Genomic DNA, 17,953 nt, shown 5'->3' with positions numbered 1-17,953 from the left:
AGCTAAATGACATATGTGAGTCAGTTTTGTGAATATTTCATAGTGATACCAACATTTGTCATCACAGGTTGTGCTAATTAGGTGCATGTTTTGATTAACAAAAATGTTTTAATTATTACCTGTTTATGATCACATGCGGCTGACACGTCCATTAGTGCAAAATATTGCAGAGAATAGACTTTTGAATATTTTACCCCAGTCCAGAATACAGTAGTGATGTCAATCTGATTATAGCATTTATTGCTATACTTGCTCAAATGTTCCTATTGTTATTAATGGTGCCTTATTGATAGCTCACAAAAGAAGTGTAGAATCCCATTTGCTACTGAAAAGTGAGAGAGGTTTATTTTATATATAAACATGTAGGACAGGGAATTAAAAAGGAAGGCCAGAGAATAATCTCTTACCTGTTCGCCAATTCTTCCCTCCAATTTAGTGACTTGAATTAAAAGTCTGCCACAATTCTTGAGGACAGTTAAGGGCTGTTTGTTGCAGTCTCATATTTGGAGTGTGCATGATGATATCCAGTTATAGCTGATGATATTTTATGAGATCTATAAATCATTTAAAACGAGTAATGTTTTATTAATTCTATTACAGTAAATTTATACAGTAATAGGTTCAGGTATAACTGACATAAGATTTCAGTGAATAAGAAAAATAAAGCTTACTTAGGCAGCATTTTTATCCATGAGCGGTGGAAGAAATAAATATAATATACTGTCAATTAGAGATAGTATATAATGTCAGTAAGTGGCTACAAAAAGCCATTGTGAAGCTGTTACAAATATTTTCTAAGAAGATGACAATATTAATAACTACTATTTGGAGTACAGAAACACCAAGGGGGTTATTAATCAAAATCTGAAAACTTCTCACTATTTTCTGACCAAATCCGCACAGACTTTTCTCCCCTATTTAACACTAATATTTCTTGTGGGGAAAAAGTCACTAAAAATCGTAAAAAAAAAGAATCCTACTTTTTTTTGGATTTTGTAATCGAATCCTATAACTTTTTCATAAAATCGTCTGAAAGCTACGTTTTTGTTCAGAAAATCTTCCAATTGTTAACAGGACTTCTGCCATTAACTTTTTACATGTTTTCTTCCTCTGAAAAAAATTTCCCCTTTAAAAGTCCCACCACAAAAATTCTTAGCTTAATAAATTACCCGCCAAATGTATAATTATACTCTACAAAAGTTTCATAACAAACATAACTATATGACTTTTTTGGTCACACCCTCATCGCACTCCATTTAATAATTTAGAATTGTTCAGTGGTTAGCAAAAGTTTATTTTTTGCTGTTATATATACAGTATATTAGCAATAATTCAAACACTGAACTAATGTATTATTCTGTTCATTTATTTGTGCTATAAGTGCTATGTATTAATTATCCTCTTCTTTTCATATGTCTTTCATTTATCATTCAAATTTCCTTTCTTACTTCTTCAATAGTCCTGAGTTATACACAACCCATTCCCGGGTCTTCTATTAAGTTTACTTCCAATACAATCCATATATTGTTTTATTTTACAAATGTATGTAACATTCCAACTACAAACTTTCCTTACTATAATTATTAACCTCAGTTTTAATTTCAGAGAGTTTCCAAAATTAAAGGAGAACAAAACCCTTAATAAGCAAAACCCCTCCCCACCTACCCTACATAGACCCTCCTCCCTGCCCCCCCCAGCCTAGCTGTTACCTGCAGTAAATGCCCATAACTCTTTACTTACCTCTGTTTGGAGATTCAGCACAGCGAAGCTCACGGGCACCATCTTCTTCTTTTTGGTCTTCTTTAGGAATAAGGGCCGTATCGCGCATGTGCAGTTGGAGGAGTCTTTGTGTTTTCAACAACTGCGCGTGCCGAAATTGAAGGAAATTGACAAAGCGGCGGAAGAAGACCCAAAGATTACTGAAGAGCCGAAAGATGGCGCACCTGAGCTGAATCTGCAAAGAGAGGTAAGTAAAGAGTTCAGAGCATTTACCGAAGGTAACAGCTAGACTGGGAGGGAGCAGGGAGGGGGGTTTATGTAGGGTAGGGTGGTAGGGGTTTTATACTTAAGGGTTTGGTTCTCCTTTAAGAAATGTACCAGTCTGAAAAATTAAGACTGAAACCAGGAGGTACAAATGGGCATTTATATGTTTAACATTGCTTTTTTTAGGACACAACCATACACAAAGTTTGGGTGGAGAAATTTGATATTTTTCAGATGTAGACTTGTTTGTGTCCTGAAGTACACTATTCAATGCTATATTCAAGACAATAACAGTTAGTACTGCCTGGACCACATGTGCATCTGAGTGCCTGACAGGAGCCACTATTTGGTTTATAGATATAATTAAGCTTTACTAAATTACACACTAGACAATGTAAAGGTATTCCTGTTCCTCCCAACCCACCATTTCCAGCTGATGGTGCTATTTCATATTGTTATATTATATTTAGGACTACAATGTTGAACATCAATGCTGCAATCAATATACAGACAATAGGAGCACAGGAAGTAAAGTTTCTGTGGCTATTTTCTATGGGAACAAACAATAAGCCCACTGCCTAAGGCAGTTTCCTTAGTTAGCATTTCCTTAGTTCCTTAGTTCCTTAGGCAGTTAGGCTAGCATTTCAGACCGCTGAAGCCACAGAAATATATAATTTGAAAGTTCTGTCCTCACTATCAAGTTCCAGGGAATGGAGAAATATACTGCAGAAATAAAAAATGTGCATATGTCTTGCAGTGCACTTGGTTATTGGCAAACTACTATGCATAATTACCCTCAATTTAAATTTTCATTGGAAAACAACTAAATAAAACACATAATATTCTAATGTTTACATTTAGGTCTTAACTAGAAGTTACCAGGGCCGTGTACAATTTTTTGTGACAGTACGATATTACACAATATACCATATGTATGCAGATTTGAAATGAGTTTCAAAGTGCTTAACTCTGTGGTGAATGCAAGCAAACTGCCACTTTAGCAGTTCATGTTAGAGCTGTAGAGCAACAAATTGCAACACTGCAGTTGACCAACAATTTTGAGAGAAGTCTCTTACTCACTTGAGCAGGACTTGACTGGGTCAGATAGTTCTGACAGCCAGGAGATCAGTTTCTCTAGTTGCACTGGGAAGGAGAGTAGGGCTAGTCCTAAAGAGACTGTGGTTATAGATATATAACTATATATGTATAATAACTATAGGCCTGTTAGTTGTACATCACTGGTAGAAAAGAGTTTGAAGAGGTAATGAGAGGTGTGATGTCTAAATATACTAAAAATCACAGTACACAGAAAATCATAGTTTTATGCATAAGATTTGGCAGACTAATTTAATTGCTTTCTATGAGGAGGTGAGCAAAAACCTAGACACCGGAGTGGCAGTGGATGTGATCCACTGTTAAAAACATCACAGTACCACAGAGAAGGTTACTGGTTAATATAAAGAATGCTGACTTGGAACATATTGTTTGTTCTTGGATAGAGAGCTAGTTTAAAAATTGATTAGAAAGGGTGGTGATAAATGGAGCTTATTCTAATTGGAGCAGTTTTGTTATTGGAGTACCACAAGGGTCTGTCCTTGGCATTTTGCCTTTTTACTTGTTTATAAATGACTTTGAGGTGGACATTGATTGTGCCGTTTCTATTTTTGCTCATGATGCTAATTTGTACTTAACTATAAGTTCCATTAAGGATGCTGCCACTTTGCATAGTGCTTTAGCTACACTGGAAAACAGGGCAGCACACTGGCAACTGAGGTTCAATATTGATAAGTGCAAGGTTATGCACTTTTGTAGAAATAACATAAATGCAAGTGGTATTGAGGGTATGTTGAGGTTGATTTCTCTGGAGAAAAGGAGTTTATGAGGGGACATAATTACTCTTTAGTTTACAAGTACATTAGAGGATATTATAGACAGATAGTGGGGGATCTTTTTCCCATAGAAAAAATCAATGCAGTAAAGACCACCCCATTAGCCTAGAGAAAGAGAACATTCACTTGAAGAAGCGTAGGTGGTTCTTCATGCTGAGGGCAGATTCTATTAATACCTTTAAGAGTGGCTTGGATGATTTTTTTGGACAAGCATAATATCCAAGGCTATTGTGATACTAAAATCTATAGTTAGTGTATGGGTATATATAGTTTATGTGAGTGCATGGAGGGGTCAGTGTGAGTGTGTGTTTGTGTGTGTGTGTGTGTATATGTATGGATGCTGGGTTTCATTTGAAGGGATTGAACTTGATAAATGTTGGTCTTTTTTCAACCAAACATAACTATGTAACTATTTAACTATACAATGAGCATAGATAACTACTGTTTATATATTTCACCCTTAGCAGCTGAACATTGTTTATGGGTCATAATTAATTTCCTGAACTTTGCAAAAGCAGTATTTTAAAAAAATGTATTTCTGTGACAGAATGGGGCTCATAATATAATACTGTGATCACATCACATCACAATTGAAAAATTGCACCTGGTAGGAATGACATTATTTATACAAGGATTTCATCATATGAAGTTCCTTATATAATGTATGCTTTAAATATATGTGATAGCCCAAATGTAAAAACTATCAAAATCAATATCATGAAAAATAAATATACCCTAAATTATTTGTGGAGGTCTTTACATTTGCACAGAAAGATTGAAATCATATTTAATATGTGCAAATACTAGAAGCAATATTTATTGAGTAAATATAAAATGCGTTAAATTGTTTAAAATATGCACATATATTGGCAGGTTCAATAAACAGCAGTAGTTCATGAAAATATGATCTTGCTGTAATTTACTATGTTATAGTGAAAATGTAAATTTTTGGGAGAGAACGCATATGTCCAATAAATACCAAATACAATGCCATTCATCAATAACAGCTCTGCGCATACCTACCGCTAACATTTTTCTTTGGTGAAAGTAATGTAGAAAGGTTATTACAGAAATACGGTGTCCTAATTTCACCATTTAAATGACTCAAAATAAGGCAAAATGTTTTCATGAAACAGAATGACAGAGTTTCTTTATGTGTGTATAATGTTGCGGTTAAATATGTGGTTGCCCTCAGGGATCATTTTTTTCAATTGAAGGCTAAGCCAATATTAGCATAAAAAAATAAATTAATCGTATGGCCCAGAGCGTCCAAACCGCTGCTGATTCCAAGATTGGATATAGAATGAGTGAGCTACTAATTGTGTAAATGCTGTTAATTAGCTGTGTAAAGCCCCAAACCAGACTCTTCCTTGTAACTAATAAGAAATCAATTAGCTAATGAAGTGGACATTAAATATAATGCTAATCTAAGCCTAGATTTTTTTTGTTTCTTCTTTTTCTTATATTTTTTCTTCCTTTTTTCTTTATGATCTTTCCTAATTGCCACTGCCATACGAAGCTCGCAGCTTTCAGCATACTTAATGAAACATCATTATATCATAACTGGCATTCTTGGAAGAGTTAGTGGCAAACCTGCTTCCCAATTATTTTTAATTGCCAGACATACTTATATCTGGGCTTTTTACCAAAGAGTTCAGAGAACTTCACTGTCATGTAATCTATCCAATGATTTTATTTTGTTTTCTCAACATATGAACTTTGACTTCTGTGTTACTTGCTATGAACACCCTACCCTAAACAGAAATGATTGTTATTGCATTCTTGATTTTGCTTGATGGAACCCACACATATCCAGCCTCGCTTTGTTAAGCATCCAGTGCCTAACAATGTTCATGTACAAAGATCACAATCACTTGTATTAAATATAAATATACTTACTGTAGGACTGATTTATCAACTATCATATTTTTGTATTTTTACAAGTGGTACCAATGATGGCTGCTTGTTAAAAAAAATACAGATAGGGGCACATTTACCTAGGGTCGAATATTGAGGCTTAATTGACCCTCGATATTCGACTGTCTAAGTAAAATCCTTCTACTTCGAATATCGAAGTCAAAGGATTTACCGCTATTCCTACGATCGAACGATTCAAAGGATTTTAATCCATCGATATTCCTTCGATCAGGAAATTGTTAGAAAGCCTATGGGGACCTTCCCCATAGGCTAACATTGGCCTCGGTAGGTTTTAGGTGGCGAACTAGGGGGTCGAAGAAATTTTTAAAGAGACAGTACTTCGACTATCGAATGGTCAAATAGTCGAACGATTTTTAGTTCGAATCGTTCGATTCGAAGTCGAAGGTCGTAGTCGAAGGTCGAAGTAGCCCATTAGATGGTCGAAGTAGCCATATTCGACCATTTGAAATTCAAACTTTTTTTCCTCTATTCCTTCACTCGAACTAAGTAAATGGGCCCCCTAGTGTCAGATTTAACAATTTATCCTCCACTCGGAAATAAGGATGGGTATTAGTGCTCAGCACTGCTGCTGAGCTTCTCTGAGTACCAATACCAATAGGAAATTAAAGTGCAACACTGCTCAGAGCAGCGCAACACATTCAGACTAACTTACATTACATGACTCAACTTTCTTTAATAAATGTTTGTGAAAACGTTTGTCAAAAACTTTCCTGACCTGCAGAAAAATCTCCCAACAGTCAGTACAGTTTTCATAAATCTTAAAAAGTTTATATCACTGGGAAAGCGACTAGATATTCAAGTTTGATTTTTCATAAATATGTCCATGTATGTCTGCAATAATGGTGATCATAAAGACCCACAGGAGCAATCGCAGGGCCATTATCACTCAGTGATGAGAAAATATTATTCTAAACTTACACTTAACATAATATTCAAACAACATTTAGTTCTACTAGTGATTTTTATATTACAGTTTATGAGCTGTACAAGTTCACTCCAAGCCAAACAAACATACTTTACTTCACTCATTAACTCCCTTTCTAAAAAACCAGCACAACTTTTCTCCATCTTTAACACTCTCCTTTCCCCTTCTCCACCCACTCTGTGCACGTCTGTCTCTGCTCAAGATATTGACACTATCAGAAGGGACATTACACTACTCAACCTCCCTAGACTTCCACCACCCTCCCTCCACACTCCCCAGTCTTTCCTGTGCTCCTTCACCCCTGTCACTGACGAGGAAGTCTCAAAGCTTTTGGCCTCTTCTCACCTTACCACCTGCCTGCTTGATCCAATTCCCTCAAAACTTCTCCGCAATACCAATCCTTGTCTAATCAAAGCCTTAAGTCACCTATTTAATCTCTCACTTTCAACTGGACTGTTCCCTTCTCAACTAAAACATGCTCTTGTCACCCCATTCTGAAAAAACCCTCTCTTGATCCCTCCAATCTTGACAACCTCCGACCTATCTATCTGCTACCTTTCATCTCTAAACTACTTGAGCGCCTAGTCTACAACTGACTAACCTCATTCCTCTCTTAGAACAACCTGTTGGGCCCCTTACAATCTGGTTTTAACCACAACACTCCACTGAAACTGCCCTGACCCGACTAACTAATGACCTTTTAAACGCTAAAGCCAACAATCATTTCTCACTACTTATACTTCTTGATCTCTCAGCTGCATTTGACACTGTAGATCACCCTCTCCTCCTCCAGTCCCTCCATTCGATTGACCTTCGTGACACAGCCCTGTCCTGGTTCCCTTCTTACATCACCAATCGTTCCTTCAGTGTCTCAATGGAGTAGCATCTTCTCCCCTACCTCTTTCTGTTGGGGTTCCTCAAGGCTCTGTCCTGGGACCCTTACTATTCTCCCTCTATACTTCCTCCCTCGGCAAAATAATCAACTTGTATGGTTTCTATCTCTCATCTCCTGAACTCAATCCAGAACTCCTAACTCGAGTCTCCTCCTGCCTGTCCGCTATCTCTACCTAGATGTCGCAACGCTACATTAAATTAAACCTCTCTAAAACTGAAATGGTTCTCTTTCCTCCAACTAACACCATTAACATCCCGGAAGTATCCATCATAGCTAACAATTCCACTATCACCCCCTCTCCCCAGGCCCGGTGCCTTGGGGTTATCCTAGATTCTGCCCTGTCATTCACTCCTCATATCCAGTCACTTATTAAATCATGTCACTTCCACCTAAGGAACATATCCAAAATATGATCATTTATCACCCAAGATGCTGCCGAAATCCTTATTCACTCTCTCGTCATATCACGTCTAGACTACTGTAATTCTCTTTTACTTGGCCTTCCCCTCCAGAGACTGTGACCTCTCCAGTCCATAATGAACACTGCTGCGAGGCTCATACACCTCAGCAACCGCTCCTCCTCTGCCACGCCATTCTGTCAATCCCTGCACTGGCTTCCGCTACCTTTCAGAATACAAATTAATGACACTGACATTCAAAGCACTTCATAACTGTACCCCACTCTACATCTCTGAACTCATCTCTATATACTCACCCAACTGCTTACTATGCTCCTCTACTGACTTGCTACTCAACTCTTCTCTCATTACCTCCACACATGCTCGCATTCAAGACTTTGCAAGGGCTGCACCCCTCCTCTGGAACTCGGTAACACGGTCTGTCCGACTTTCTCCCAACCTTTCTGCTTTCAAGAAATCTCTGAAAACTCACTTCTTTCAAGAAGCCTACCCTCACTCTGTTTAACTACCAAACCCAACACCACATACAGTACCACATTTCCCACCCACTTAATTCGATCTTGCCCACTCCCACACCTTGTGTATTACTGCCTTCCCTTTAGAGTGTAAGCTCTTTCTGCATAGGGCCTTCCTCACCTTTTGTACCGGTATTGATTGTGATGTATGTAACTCCATATGTTCTATGTATAGAATTCATGTGATTTAGTTGTATAATCACATTTACTTTACAGTGCTACGCAATATGTTGGCGCTATACAAATACATGTTAATAATAATAATAATAGTATCAAGGACTGTTATTAGTTATCAACTATCAAGGGCTGCTATACGGGGTTGTTAGTATTGTATAGTGATACTGTATGTAGATGTACATTTCTTCATTTTCTTTTGCACAAGCGATAACCCATATGGCTTTTCTCTCTACTTGGATTACATATTAAACTCAGGAACATAAGATTATTCACAAATGATTGCATTTTCATTATTAATCATTTTTTTTAAGGAATAATAAACTGCTTTCCAATGAAGTACATTTATTGGATCCGTTATCCGGAAACCCGCTATCCAGAAAGTCTATGGGAGTCTCCCATAGACTCCATTATAATCAAATAATCCAAATTTTTAAAAAATTATTTCCTTTTTCTCTATAATAATAAAACAGTAGCTTGTACTTCACCCAAACTAAAATATAATTAATCCTTATTAGAAGCAAAACCAGCCTATTGGGTTTATTTAATGTTTACATGATTTTCTGGTAGTCTTAAAGTGTGAAGATCCAAATTACGGAAAGACCCGTTATCTGGAAAGTCCCAGGTCCCGAGCAGTCTGGATAATAGGTCCCATACCATATAGAAGAAAGGGATACTAACACAAAAACTACTCTTTAAAATATTAATATAGTTTATGCTGATGACTGATACGGCTGCGTTTGTAAGTAATTGGTACTTGAAGTCCATAAGTCTGACTTTTTTCCCAACCTGACTGACGTTTCTCAACCTGTCAGTTAGTGAGAATGCTAACAGAAACAAATATGGCAGCCCCCTCATGAAGGAAAATTGGGGATCAGATAGGTAATGTAAAAGCATCTGTAAATAATTTTATGGCAAAATAATAAACAACATGCATAGACAATGTTATGATAGATGTGAAAAGAGGTTTAATTTCTGATATCTTTTTAAGGTTTCCTGTTCTACAAGTACAGATGGCAGATTCCTTCTATCAGTCAGTGATGCTGGATAATACATTGAAATGTTGGACTTTGTGAACAGGTGAATTTGAATGTAACCTATGCTTATGAAAGAGGTCTCTGAGGAAATGTGTAGCCATGAAACGCGTCAGACCTCAGACTCTAGTTAGTTAATCGGATGTTAAAATAAAGATATACCTTTTATCCTTATCCTTGTCTTCAAAGATATCGGAGTGCGCTGCTGCAAATTTTGGTATACTTATGGAACACACATCGGTGTAGACCCTTATTCTTGTGCATTACCCCAAATCCATGGACATAGACATTAAAGTGCTATATGTTTTTATATGTTTTATTCTCAGTGTCAGACTGGGACACCAGGGGCCTGCCTAAAAACCTCTGATCAGGGGCCCACCAATTAATTTTAGGCAATGGGCCCACTCTTAGTACTGTTATTCTTCCTCTCCTATTCTCTTAGTCTCTTTTCTTTACATACTATAATCTGTTATTCCATCTATTTATCCTCTTTGTTCTCATAGAAATAAGGAATGGCAATGAAATAGGCCAAATGTCTAGCAGCATGAAGGCCCACTGACACCTGGGCCCACCAGGTAACCCGGTGGATCAGTCCGACACTGTTTATTCTTATGAGGTGTGAAGCATCTGTTCCTTTAAAAAGTGGGTAGTGGATCATGGACCCATTCTAGTCCACAATAAAGATACATAGTACACCAAACATGTATGCTTCCCTGTTGAATACTGCTCACTAATGATCCAAGTAGCAGTTGCAGCACAGAGCCACCATTAAGGAATCGGACACAAATCGTTTGGAAAATTGTACTGACCACTGTCCCCCTCTCCTATTTGGAATACTGCCCACTGTCTGCATCTGCTGATAATGGTAATTTTAGCTTCTACGGAGCTGTCAAATCACCTAGATTATCTGGAGGTCACTCGAATTCATATTGTGTGATATCTCCACAGGTAGGTCTGGTCTTTGCTCTGTTTTGAGATCGCTGCCAACATGCCCAAATCTGATGTGCCTGCTAGATGCCAGGAATTTCCAGAAAGTGATTTTAGCCAGCATCCTTATTAACCCTCTGCTATGTTTAGCCTTGCGATGTTTCCCTGTCTTGCATTCATGTACCAATGACTATATTCAGTTAACCTTTCTGTGCCCACCCTTTATGTTTGTTCTGCTACGTATACACTACTCTCATTGTTAACTCATGCTGCCTGCCTGTTTCCCTGCTAGTCTCCTCCTGATCCTACTCCAAACATTAAGGACAACTTCTGATGAAGTGACAGTGAGTCACAAAACTTGTTAAGTGGGCAGCCCCACAGGAGAGATGCTGCTGTAATTTTTAATGGATTCATAATAAATTTTTACTTTTTTAACATATTATTCTGGCTCTGCGGTGCTCTGTTCCTCTACATTTTGTCCAAACATTAAGACCATTGACCGGTGATGCCCCCTGTGGCCCCCTGGTGGTCGTGTCAGTACAATTTTCCCACTGGTCTGATAGTATGAACTGACAATGGACTCCATTGAGAAGGTTCTTCCTTGTCTGGGAAAATATCTGTAAGATTTGGTGGCACATATGGAGACATTTACCAAGAGGCTGCTAGCCCATGAACAGGTCAATTATGCTTAATGTCTTCAGATATGGAAGACTCTTCTGCCTGATCTAGTCCTACTATACCACCTGTCACCTGTTTTAGCAACATTTTCCCTCTGGTTGCCTGCTATTCCTGAGTCAGTCTTTCCTCTGCATGCTGCCCTGAGCTGGTCCAGTAGCCAGTACAGCTTCACAGCTTTTATACTGTTGAATAAAAGCAACTTTTGTTGTTCAATACTTCCAAAGCCTTCCTTTTTCCCAGTCAATCCTCGTTCCACTTCAAACACTAAGACCAGTGTCCCATGAGACCTGCTGTGGCCCCCTGGTAGTTCTGTCAGTACGATTTAGTCACTGGTCATGACAGGAGGCTGACACATAGGCGACCAACAGAATTCCACAATATTTCACAATATAAACATCTTAAAAAAACTAACCATACCCAACTTCCATGCTGTACACTGTAATTTATAAAGGGATGCTTATAAAAAACAGTAATTCATGGCTATGCTTGTAGGACACCAACAAAAATACACATTGTATGACTGCAGTCAGCTCAGATGCATAACTAACTGCATGATATATTGCATTTGAAATGACGACTAATCAGCCATGTAATAGCCATATAATGCGCATTTTATAGGTGTCTAGTTTAAAAAGAATGATGTGACAACCATATTTCCAATGTCACTCTCTCACTAGTGACAATTATACATTTTAATAATTTAATAACATTTAATAGTGTTTTTTTCTACAATTGTTTTTTTCCAAAAATATATAAATATAAATATAAATATATAATATATAAATTAAATTAATTGTCTGAATGGAATGGCCTATTGGATTATTATGCTTCATATTAATTAATTAATTAATTATTATATACATTTTAACCATGATTGTACTCTGTAAATTTACATTAGACTGTTTTATTGTATATTGTCAATCAATTAATACTATCAATCAATGTTTTATCAATGTTTGCTGCTATTTGTATGGAGTATACTATTCTAATTTCAACTAGATGCTGACGTGGTTATCATGAAGTTTTAATTATATGCAATTACTGTTTTTTTAGCATGTTATATGTGTCATACCTGCAGGGGGCGCTTTGGCTTCTGATGAAGTGACAAATGAGTCACAAAAGGCATTAAGCCTTGCTGCTGCCTTGCCCGCTTCAACTGTTTTTAAATGGATGAATAAAGTTGTTTTTATCCAAGTTTGGTTGCATCGCCCATCTTGGTCCGGTAAAGTGATCCCTATTGCAGTTTATCAATGTTGGATATCAATTAAAAAATGTGGACTTTCACTGAGATTATTTGAGAATTCTTAACTTGGTTTACAATTGCAGTTTACAATTTATGTCTTGCATAATCCAAGGAAAATGTTCTTGGGTGTTTTCGCGCTCCAGATAATTCAAGCAACCGATGATAACAATGTTAACATTCTCAAATGTGAAATTCAGAGAGAAAGATCTATCAGATAGACTTCACCCTTTGAATGTCTGGTCAATCTGATACAAACTTAAATCTATTCATGATCTGTACATTGCCAACTCCTTTATCTAGACTTGACTTAAAGGGGTGGTTCACCTTCAAGTTAACTTTTAGTATGTTATAGCTAATTCTAAACAATTGGTCTTCATTATTCATTTTTTATAGTTTTTGAATTATTCCCCTTCTTCTTCAAAGGCTACACCTTTGCTGTTATTACTCATTTTTCTATTTATGCCCTCTCCTATTCATATTCCAGTCTCTAATTCAAATCAGTGCATGGTTGCTAGGGTAATTTGGATCCTAGTAACAAGATTGCTGAAATTGCACACTGGAGAGCTATGAAATAAAAAGCCAAATAACTAAAAAACAACAAATAATAAAAAATGAAAACCAATTGCAAATTGCCTCAGAATTTCACTCTCTATATCATACTAAATGTTAACTCAAAGGTGAACAACCCCTTTAAGGAATAGTGGAGCCCCATACACTAACAGGCCATGCCCCCAACCCAGCCAAACTCCTTCAGATTTGCCAAAACTCTCTCCCACCCCTTAGTAAGGCAGCCCCATCGCAGGCTTTGACTGGAACTCTGACAGGTGTCCTGCATATCCCACCCAACATAGCTCTGACTTAAACCCGCTTGCTGTAACCAGCGCGGCTCCCGGCCGCACAGTCCTAGCACTCGGCCGCATACTCCCCACGAGCACGTGGAGCGCTGGGGAACTGCTGGGGAGCTGTGCTGTTTTAGCAAATATTTTTCTGCTACCAAGGTTGTGGCATAACTCAAACGCATTATTGTGTGCATAAATATTTGCAATTTGCCATTATACCATACTTGCCAACATTTTGGAAATAGAAAGAGTAACAAAAATTTTTTGATCATACCCCCTAATTACCATGCTCATTTTACAAAATTTGCCAGATTATGAATGTTTGAACACATTTCTGTGCTTTTATTATGTGTTATTACAGTTGCTAATGAAGTAGAATTGCCCTTTAAGCTGCAAGTTACAGTTTCCCCAAGAGACCTGCTTATCTTAAATTGTTACAATTGCTTCTTTGCTTATCTTAAATTGTTACAAAAGTATCTAAGTGTGCCTGCACATATTCTGGGCTCTCTGCCAAAAGGCAATTAAGTTAGAAACTTTGTATCTTTTTCTGGCTGTTCAGTGCAGGAGATCAAAGAGAAAGTCTGGACATTTCAGTAACAAACCCGGGACTGCCGGCTGAGCTGTCAAAATTGGTACTGTCCCACAAATAATGGGACAGTTGGGAGGTATGTTATACCATTATATTTTCTATATATAGTTAAAACACTTTTAAGGACAAGTACAACACAAATAAAAATGTGCAATTATGTTTTCATAATAAATACATCAGTCTTGCCCAGTTTTATATAAACACATAAAAGGAATATATGTTTACTGTGTAAAACATTCTGCGCTATAGAAAATGTATAAATAAAGCCTGCTGCCCTGTATCTTGTGAGCCTACACTTCAGTCTTATTTCCAGTGTAAAAAATACAGATACGGTGGAAAAGTATTTTTATTGTGGAGTGCAGAACACTAAACATTTCAGGGGCTCCCTGCCCTTTTACTGGTGCTATAGTACACTTCCAGACCAGAAGACATGGCATGCAGTTGGATATTATTACTTTACTACTAAACTGTTTTTATGAACAACCTTGCCTTGTTTATCACTGTTCTTTAATTCCCCACTCATTCCCATAATATGTCCCTTGATGTGATATTCACTAGATTCTGCTCAGTTTTCAACACTCTTAGCTCCCCATTCACCTTCTCTGATCGCACCTGACATGCACATACTGGGACTGAATGTTATATTTGTTCTCTTCTTTTTACTTTCTTTACTACAACATAATATATATTATACCTGCATCTGTTTATAACAGCAGTATCTCTATTTCCTTTAATGAGCTTTGTTCTACCAGGTGTTATCACAAAAGATCCAAACAACTCCAAAGATGATCACATATTCTTGATCTCCACTGATGCAAATCCCGGTCAGATTCAGACTTTGCCACCTGCAGATCTGCACTTCTCTCCTATATTGCCAGCCTTGGTTTAATTAAACAAGACTACATTATTGCACGCCTCCATTCACTCTCGATTCACTCTTCCTTTAATATAAATCCCATAGTGTTCCATTTTCCACCCCTTCTATCTCGTTCATTCACTTCTAACTTATGGCTAAATGGTTCAAAAGCAAAAATGACTATAAAATTGACATTGGTTACCATCATGCTTCAAGCCCCCTAGCCTTCCATGTCACTCATTTTTTTCCTGTGCTCCTGCAACCTCTGTGAAGTAGAAGTAGAAGAAGTAGATCTGATTTCCTCAAATCTTGCTGCCGGTCCTTTAGATTCTATTCCTATTTAAATCTATTTTTCCTTATCTATACCTGTCCAATTTTTGACTGTCCTTATTACTGTAGCACAGTCTGTACTAGGGATGCAATAAATCCAGGATTTGGTTTGGTATTTGGCCAGGATTCAGCCTTTCCCAGCAGGATTCGAATTCAGCCAAATCCTTGTCCCTGGCCAAACTGAATACATATCCTTAAAATCAAATGACCATTTCTCACACAAACAAGGAAATTAAAAAAAAAATTATAGGAAACCGGCTGGGTGTTTCCCAAGTCATGCTGGGTTTTGGCCAAAAAAGATCGGCAACATCAATCATTTTTCTCAAAAGGGCAATCATCTGCCAAAAATGTTTTCTGTTACAAAAGCCTGTTCTGGGGAAATTATGGAAAATGCTTAGCTTTTTCTGCCTGAAACTCAGCATGAGTGCAGAAACTTATGGCAACTTTCCTTAAAGCTCCAACCAACAAGCTCAAGCAATTCTAAATAGGTCTCTTAGTCTTATGGATCTAATGTATTTTTCAGTAGATTAATTTGGTTTTACTGAGCAAGTTATGGAATATAATGGTACTTTAATAAACAATTCTGTTTATTTGCCTATAAAATGTTATAAACAGTTATCAGTTTTTCCTATCTTCCTGATCACTTAAGGATATTTTCACAAGTATTTTAAAGTTAGATCTTATAGATGACAAAGCAGATAAATAATGAACACATAAAACATTAAAACATTGTATAATGCTTATATATTTTAATGTCATAATTAGTTTTTTTTTAACCATTGATCATTCTATATATTTTTTTCTCTTTCACTATTGCATTTATATCAGGTACTTTTTAACATAAATCCAGTTATCCATTGTCCTTCATAAAGTAGTAATGTCTGTTGAAAAAAAAATCTGTGTTCTGCTCAGAGGTTTTACAGGCACTTTTGTCATTTCCATATGTTTTGTGTCTCATAATGGAAAGGAGCTTTCCTTTGTGTGTCAAAATGAACTCCAAAACATGTACTTCTACTGAACTGGTCTATCTGTCAGGATTAGGCTAGCTTGGTTGTTTCCCTCACAATAAAAAATACACAGGACATCTGTGCTTGCAAGTGCAAAAATACATATTCTCAAAAGAGAGGTTTTTTTTTTCTTTTCTTTTTGGACATCATGCAAATTGTGTTTGTTAATTTGGTGCCCTCACTTTCATGAAATCTGCCACCAGCAGCTGCCACTGTTTCAGACGTCAAAAGGAGACAAATAAACTGTGACACTGTTCATTAAAAAAACAAACCAGGTTTCTTCTAACAACATTAGGTAGAAAGATCCATCAATTCTTGTACATTTAGCATCTATAACAGGATTTGACAGTTACTCTACATCTTTTTATAGGCTGAACTGAAAAGGGAACAAATATAAAATAATGTTCTTTCTGGTTGGTTGTTTAGATCATTAGGTCGCATTATGTTTTTATTCCTTTCTTATTGAAATTTAGTCCAGGAAGAGATGGACAAGAGTGGGTATGATTACATCATATCACTAGGTTTAGAGGTGCATATAATGGAGAAGAATCATGGCTACCATATCATATTCAGACATCAATTACCTGCCTGGTTACAAGTCTGATGCTATATAATAAAACATTGGCATTTTACACCATTTACTTCTTAATTATTTTTTATCTTTCTTTATTATTTAATGTTATAGTTTATTTTAATTTACCAGTAAATAGGTAAATTCAATGTCTTTTCTACAATAAAAAATGTGTAAACCTGATCATCATAATTTATTGATTTATATAGCGCCAGCAAATTACTTAGCATTTTTCATTAATCCATAACAAATAAAATAAGGATATAACAAAGAAAAATAAGATGAGTGCCCTATGATGCAGTAAGTGCTTAATGATATAGAAAGTTCAATTGTAAGCTCCACTAGAGCAGGGAACAGTGTGAAGGATTTATAATATCTGTAAGGTGCTGAAGAATATGTCAGTGCTATATAAATAAAAGGCAATAATAAGTTGTTGTGTAATGACAGTTTCAATTTAGAATAAATGATAACTAAGTTATAAAGCACTGATATAGGATATGCTATATTATAATAACATTTTTCCTAATGCTTTACTTGTGATGGTGAAGTGGCTTCAACATGTATTTAGACCAGTGATCCCCAACCAGTAGCTTGTTAGCAACATTGCTCTCAAACCCCTTGGATGTTGCTCTCAGGGTCCTTAAAGCAGGTGCTTATTTTTGAATTCCAAGCTTGAATGCAAGTTTTAATTGCATAAAAACTAAGTATAGTGCCAAGTAGATCCTCTTGTAGGCTGCCAGTCCACATAACCAATCATAGACCTTATTTGGCACCCCAAGGGATTTTTTAATCTTGTGTTGCTCCCCAACTCTTTTTACATTTGAATGTGGCTCACGGGTTAAAAAGGTTGGAGACCCCTGATTTAGACTATTACATCACATGCAATGTATGATAGTCTATCAAGTTCAGCCATTGGGTAAGATAAATTAATCAAATCACAATATTACCTTACATGGTCATAATATTCCTTACTAACTGAAAAACTGCAAAGGAAACCCCACATTAGACTGAACAATAACTCATCCACCTCTGTTTTCAGAGAAAACATAATAGTGTAACAAGTGTTCTTCTGCTGAACTTGATCCAGGAATACTGGAAATTACCTAATATAGAACCACAGTCTCTGTATAGTGCCACCATA

The sequence above is a fragment of the Xenopus laevis genome, chromosome 2S (assembly GCF_017654675.1).
Source record: "Xenopus laevis strain J_2021 chromosome 2S, Xenopus_laevis_v10.1, whole genome shotgun sequence".
NCBI lineage: Eukaryota > Metazoa > Chordata > Amphibia > Anura > Pipidae > Xenopus > Xenopus laevis.
This window is presented reverse-complemented; position numbering follows the sequence as displayed.